Source organism: Octopus sinensis, linkage group LG6 (assembly GCF_006345805.1).
Source record: "Octopus sinensis linkage group LG6, ASM634580v1, whole genome shotgun sequence".
Taxonomy (NCBI): domain Eukaryota; kingdom Metazoa; phylum Mollusca; class Cephalopoda; order Octopoda; family Octopodidae; genus Octopus; species Octopus sinensis.
This window is the reverse complement of record NC_043002.1, coordinates 109,549,692-109,557,191: the sequence shown is the minus strand read 5'-3', so window position 1 is coordinate 109,557,191 and position 7,500 is coordinate 109,549,692.

Here is a 7,500-nt window from a genome sequence, read left to right as displayed (position 1 = left end):
AGGATAAGGGAAGAGGAGAATAGCCTGGCTTGGTGTGTCGAGGGGAGTAAAGAAGAAATGATTGAAGCAGTGAAAATGCAAGGAACCTTAAAAGCCGTAGATCCAATACGATTTAAGAAAGGCCAGAGAGAGCAGATGAAGAACATTTGGCTGGATAAGAAAATGTACAGTCAGTTCTTGAAGGATAAAGATGAGATAGATTGGAAAAGAACCTGGCAATGGCTGCAAGAAGGAGACTTAAAAGGGACCACTAAGGCATTAGTGTGTAGCGCTCAAAAACAAGCTCTCAGAACAAACTACTCTAAATATCACATTGATGAAAGCACTGACTTGCCACAGTGCAGGAAGTGTTCTGAGAAGGGAGAAAGTATAAGCCATATTGTTAGTGAGTGCTGTAAGCTCGCACAATGCGAATACAAAACGAGACACGACAGTGTGGTCAGTCTACTGGCTGTTGTGCGGTAAAGCAAACCTCGAGAGAGCCAAACAATGGTATGATCATAAGCCAGAGGGAATAATGGAAAACGAACATTACAAAATACTCTGGGATTTTAACATGCAGTGCGACCAAACCATAGAGGCGAGACAGCCAGATATCGTGATCATCCATAAAGATGAAAAAGAAGCAAAGATAATAGATGTTGCAATACGAGGCGATTGAAGGGTGAAATGTAAGGAAAGAGAAAAGAGTGAGAAATACCAACCACTGCGGGACGTGATAGGAAAATTATGGGGCATGAAGAAAGTAATGGTGATACCGGTAGTAATTGGAACATTTGAAAAGCATATTAAGAATATTCTTTTCTACTCTAGTCACAAGGCCTAAAATTTCTTTGGGGAAGGATCCAGTCGATTAGATCGACCCCAGTATGCAACTGGTACTTAATTTATCGATGCCGAAAGGATGAATGGCAAAGTCGAGCTCGGCGGAATTTGAACTCAGAACGTAAAGACAGACGAAATACTGCTAAGCATTTCGCCCGGCGTGCTTATATGGAGAATATTGGAGCTGCTGTCAGGTTCGAAGTGATCCAGAAGACAGCCTTATTGGGTACAGCTCGCATTCTAAAGAGACTCACAGGGTACAGCTCGCATTCTAAAGAGACTCTTTGAGTCACAGGAGAAGGCACTACTTGAAACCTTTGGTGATTTGTTATTGCCTGCTTTCAAGTAAAGAACAACCGCAAATAGAACAGCGAGAATCAAAACAATAATAATAATAGTTTCAAATTTTGGCACAATAATCTTATTTTCATTACGTTCTTTCGGTACACTGTTAAATACTTCCTTCGACACGAGGAATGGCTTGTTTTGCTTTTGTTGTTTCCATTGTCAAGGAAGCAATCTCCGAAATATCGGTGCAGTCCTCAGTGGTGTTATTTTCTGGGTATGGTAACAATTTCTTAGTTCTGGGGTTGAGGCTAAGTATTTTTTCTTCTATTTTCTTTCACTTGTTTCAGTCACTTGATAGCGGCCATGCTGGAGCACCACTTTTAGTCGAGCAAATCGACCCCAGGACTTATTCTTTGTAGCCTAATACTTATTCTATCGGTCTCATTTGCCAAACCGCTAAGTTACAGGGACGTAAACACACCAGCAACGGTTGTCAAGCGATGTTGGGGGGACAAACACACACACACACACACCACACACACACACACACACACACACACACACTCACATACACGCACACACACATATACGACGAGCTTCTTTCAGTTTCCGTCTAGCAAATCCACTCACGAAGCTATAGAAGAAGACACTTACCCAAGGTGCCACGCAATGGGACTGAACCCGGAACTATGTGGTTGGTAAGCAAGCTACTTACCCCACAGCCACTCCTGCGTACATTTTTTTAAAAATCATTCCTAATATCATAATGATTCTTTCTGTTTTCAACCACAGATTCAGGTTCTCTTTACAAACCTTGATTTCTTTGCCCTGTGTGTAATGGTATATTCCAGAGAGTGGTCGCTCAGTTACTCTGAAACATCCTGATACTGCAGTCTGCTTCATTTATATGCTTTTGGTTATTTCTGCGAGTTCTGTGCTGCAATCAAGAACCATTCTGTCTGGGCTTTCAGTCTTACACATATCAGCCATTGTTACAAATTAACTTATCTACTTCTACTCAGGTATCAACCTTGTAAAACATTTTCTTGCCATCGTTTTATCATGGCATTCCGTAGCCTCATTTATGTCATCAATTTTAACTTTTTACAATATCTTTTGTTGGCCCTGTTTTTTTAATCGCCAGCTCCCTATTTTGTTCATCTTACGTCGTTCTTTCTCTTAGTTTTTCATTATTATTTACCGTATATTTCGTGTAGTCTTATTGTGGATATTTTATAATAGTTTTCCACGCGCATAAGGTCTTTACTTCCCTGTATAATGTTTTTATATCAGATTTCAGGTGATGTATTCTCAATACGGTTTTTATTTTTCTTGTCTAGTCATGTTAATTTGTTTAGCATCCAATTGAGAATATTATGACTATAACCTCTAGAGTATTTTTCCCTTTTTTCCATTTATTTTATGCATTAATATCCTTTCCTAATCGTTTCGTTCATTTGTGTCCTGTACACTACTCAGTTCGTTGATTTCTGAGTATTTTTGTCCATGTTTAGTTTATTTCCTCATCTCAGCTTTTTTTATTTAACATTTTGGTGTTTCTTGTCTTCTTTAACCCTTTACCATCTAGATTACTCGGTCAAATGTAATCCTTATTTATTCACATTGTCTTGAATTAATCATGCATTATCTCGTAGCTTTGAGATTTCAATAATATGAATGTTTATCTTTAGACTGATATTGTAGAGTAGGTGTAAGAGGTTAGATCTGGCCAGTTTGAGCATAAAACTAGTAGAATATTTGAGCCTGGTAGGGGCCGGTTTAAATGCTAAAGGGTTAAGGCCGTCTTTGTACACTTTCTAAATCAAGTTATTTTTTGCCAATTTCTCTGAGAAATACATGAACTGCTTACACTAGAGTTCTTTTCGAGCTTATCATCTGTTACATAAACCTTGAGATCATCCAGCTGTTTCTTTAATGTTATTGCAGTTAAGGCTTTGTAAGTCAAGAAGGCAGATTATGGGTCCGTAATTTGGATTTGTGATTTCATTAGTTTTCAGATTAAGACAGTTTTCCTCTCGGTAAACCAGACAGATGTTGAATCCGATTCTGTCAATATTTTATTAAACACCTTTCCGTTGGGCTTCTAATGCCTCTCCCTTTACTATATTAACGAGAAAATTGGAATATTACAATACAGTATATTGATGTTTTCTCTTTCTTTCTTTCTTTCTTTCTTTCTTTCTTTATACTTCTGTTGTTACGGACTCCGACAATCCCTTTGATACTGTATTCGCTTTTTTTTTAGCCTCCTATTTTATTTTTACCAAGTCCTCGAAAAAATCGTTTGGGATTACAATTGGATTGTTTGTTTTGTTCGAAGAATCGATGACGTCTTTTCATATGATGAATCCTTGGATATTTAGCAAGAATTTTTCTATTCGAGCCTTTCAGGTACCTGTTTCATTCATCATGCTATAGTACTATATTAGTTTCAGCTGTGTGATTTCGTTATTCACGATTAATTCATCTTTTCTCAACTTTCTAACTTATTCTGCTCTCCATGCTGTCTGAGTTTTGATATTTTCTGTCGTCTTTTTTGAATTTGTCGTCTTTTATTTAATTCATTCGTTTTGCATTTGTAAGTTCTCTCTTCGAGATTTGTGCAATTTATTATTTTTTTTTTGTTTCGTGTCCATTACTTGTATTTCGTGATGTATTCTTTCTTTTAATTGTTTCATTCCAATTTCTAATACTTTTTTTCATTTTGCTGAAACCTGGAAACACATCTGCTGGAACCTGGTGACACATCTGCTGGAACCTGGTGACACATCTGCTGGAACCTGGTGACACATCTGCTGGAACCTGGTGACACATCTGCTGGAACCTGGTGACACATCTATTGGAACCTGGTGACATATCTGCTGGAACCTGGTGACACATCTGCTGGAACCTGGTGACACATCTGCTGGAACCTGGTGACACATCTGCTGGAACCTGGTGACATATCTGCTGGAACCTGGTGACACATCTATTGGAACCTGGTGACATATCTGCTGGAACCTGGTGACACATCTGCTGGAACCTGGTGACACATCTGCTGGAACCTGGTGACATATCTGCTGGAACCTGGTGACACATCTGCTGGAAGCTGGTGACACATCTATTGGAACCTGGTGACACATCTTTTGGAGCTTGGCGACATATTTGGATCCGAGCAATTTCTCTCCGAGTTTTACTCGAATATGTTGTCGTAATTTAGTTTAAGGGGTAGAATATAACTGTATAATATGCTTGCAGAATAGATATAGATTCTCTCATGTCCGTATATGCCTTTCCTGCCTTTGTTTGCGAAACTTGAAAAATTAAAAGATTGTAAGGAATAGCGGACAATATTTAGTGTAGGAAGGATAATGGATATTGACTAGAGTGAAGATTGTAATAATAAATCTTTATATATAAAAGTGAGGTTGTGTGCTGTCTGTCTCCTAAGATTTAGATTCCTAACTACTCCCACATTTTGCGGTGCAGTTTAACCAAAACCGGGTATCTTATAGTCGTGATTCATATCGAGCCCTTCTGGGTATTAGCGCGTGTCTACGATGAGTCTACGATTAAAAAAAAAATTTACCATCAATTTTTCCCATTTTTAATGCATTTTTAGCATATATAAGGGAAGTAACTCTCTAAAAATTTATTATTAAATCTCAGAACGTAAAAAGCTACAGTAACCCCCCCCCCTTTGTGGTTAGCCATATTGAGATGGCTATTACACTTTACATCTCTAAAAATGCTTATATAGTTATTTCCCTTACAAACCCGAGCAACGCCGGGCGATACTGCTAGTAATAAATAAATCTACTTTCCAACTATATGCAGTGTAATATATATGCACAATCATTCACGCAGTGTACGCAGGAAATTGTATGCTGCAAATACAAGTCAGTACAAATACATACAGTTGCGTATAGACACACGTATACAACCTACGGCAAACATGTCCATTTGATATAACAACAAAAATGGTTTTTGAAGATAGAGAGAACTGAAGGTGGGAGTTAGAATCAAAGAAAGCTGGGGAATACATTAAGACCCAGTAGAAAAAAGCCTAGGTTGAAGAGTTTTTTCCTTGTGTTTGCGGTTCTCATTAGAGCCAAAGTGTTGGAGGAGAACACCACAGACCGGGAGTTGACAAGGGAATGATCAGAAAGCGTTAAATTGTCGGGTTTGAAGAGTCACTTGACTTTGTTACGTACTTTCGGCAAATATTCGCCAAATCTATCTCCTAACTTTTTGTTTAATGTACAACAGAATTTGCAGTGTATTAGGCTGAAAAAAATACAGTGAAAGTAGTCGGTCTCATTTACTTGAGATTTGAGAGCTAATAAAATAGCAGTATGAGAGACGAAGGAACAAGTAAAATCAGGCACAGTTGAGTGGGTCTTTGGGCGGGGTAACTATTTGTCTAAATGTTGCGTAGATTTGTACTGAAAAGCCGAAGTGGAGTCTCGAGAAAGATAAAAGCGGCTGCAAGCCCGGAGGACAGTAGTAAATGGAATATGCGAAGGAGGGTATGTTGAAGCGGCGAAGGGCAGAGTAGAAAGTGAGCGAGGAAGGGAATCTAGATTCGGAGAGTGTGGATTCGTGACATAACTGCAACTGTATGGTTGATGGATTAAGGCCGGGGAAAAATAGGATTCACATCAAGTTGGAGTGGAGGATTCCCATGCATCGACTTGAAACCGAAGTTGGTGCTTGTTGCAGAGAAGCCACAGACAAAAGAATCGACTGAAAAAGATAGTAAATGTGTTGTGAGTGGGATGTGAGGAAGAAAAGTCGGCGTATTCCAATAACCTACAGATAGAATTTCCCAGGAGAGGTGAAGCACTTAAAGGTGAGGACGGGCTCAATGAGGTGGAGAAGGAAAAAAGGGACCGGGTTCAAGAATAGGAAAAGGGTTCAGAAAGAACTTGAGGATCAGAAATGTGGTGCTATAACAAAGGAAAATTACTACCATAAAGTCACTGTAGGGTATCTGTGACCAATGATCTATGTGACTGAGGGTGAGGACAGCAAACCAGGCTATAACCGACCAACGCATTTCTCTCTATCTTTCTCTCTTTCTCTCTCTCTCTCTCTCTCTCTGTTGCTTAGACATAGTTATACTAAATATGGATGGAAGCACTCCGTCGGTTACGACGACGAGGGTTCCGGTTGATCCGATCAACGGAACAGCCTGCTAGTGAAATTAACGTGTAAGTGGCTGAGCACTCCACAGACACGTGCACCCTTAACGTAGTTCTCGGGGATATTCAGCATGACACAGAGTGTGACAAGGCCGGCCCCTTGAAATACTGGTAGAACAGAAACAGGAAGTAAGAGTGAGAGAAAGTTGTGGTGAAAGAGTACAGCAGGGATCAGCACCACCCCCTGCCGGAGCCTCGTGGAGCTTTAGGTGTTTTCGCTCAATAAACACTCACAACGCCCGGTCTCGGAATCGAAACCGCGATCCTATGACCGCGAGTCCGCTGCCCTAACCACTGGGCCATTGCGCCTCCACTATACTAAATAACCTGTTGTTAGAACTCAATGAATACATGCTTCAGAATAAAGCGTTAGTCAGGTACAAATCGGGCTTTTATGGCCAGTATCAATTTAGAATTCTGTCTATTCGTCATGTATACATATACTCTCTTTACTCTCTTACTTGTTTCAGTCATCTGACTATGGCCATGCTGGAGCACCACCTTTCGTCGAGGAGCAGTGACTTCGATGTTTTGGTCTGCTAGTTTTCATCAGATTGATGATGGCTGGGAGACTGAAACTTCGAATTCACTGTCATCTTTCTTGTACTAGTTTAATAAACATGTTTTTTTTTTTTACTAAAGAGTTTTGAGTAATTCTTCAGTTTAATGTTAAATTGTTTTTATATCTAACTTGGCATAAACGCAAACATCAAGATATATTTCTTTACTACCCACAAGGGGCTAAACACAGAGGGGACAAACAAGGACAGACAAACGGATTAAGTCGATTACATCGACCCCAGTGCGTAACTGGTACTTAATTTATCGACCCCGAAAGGATGAAAGGCAAAGTCGACCTCGGCGGAATTTGAACTCAGAACGTAACGGCAGACGAAATACGGCTACGCATTTCGCCCGGCGTGCTAACGTTTCTGCCAGCTAGCCGCCTTTACATCAAGTACATCAAGATAACGTGTGTGTGTGTGTGTGTGCGTGGAGGGATGTGAGCGTGTGTATGTGCGTAGGTGTGTACGGACTTAGTTCACAGGGAACATCTTAATTCGCCTAAACTAATAGAGAATGCTCTAGATTAGATTAAGAATTAACTAGAGCTGTGATAAGTGTGTATATATGGAAGAAATAACGATGGATATGAAGAATTAAGAATATTAAAAATGCACCG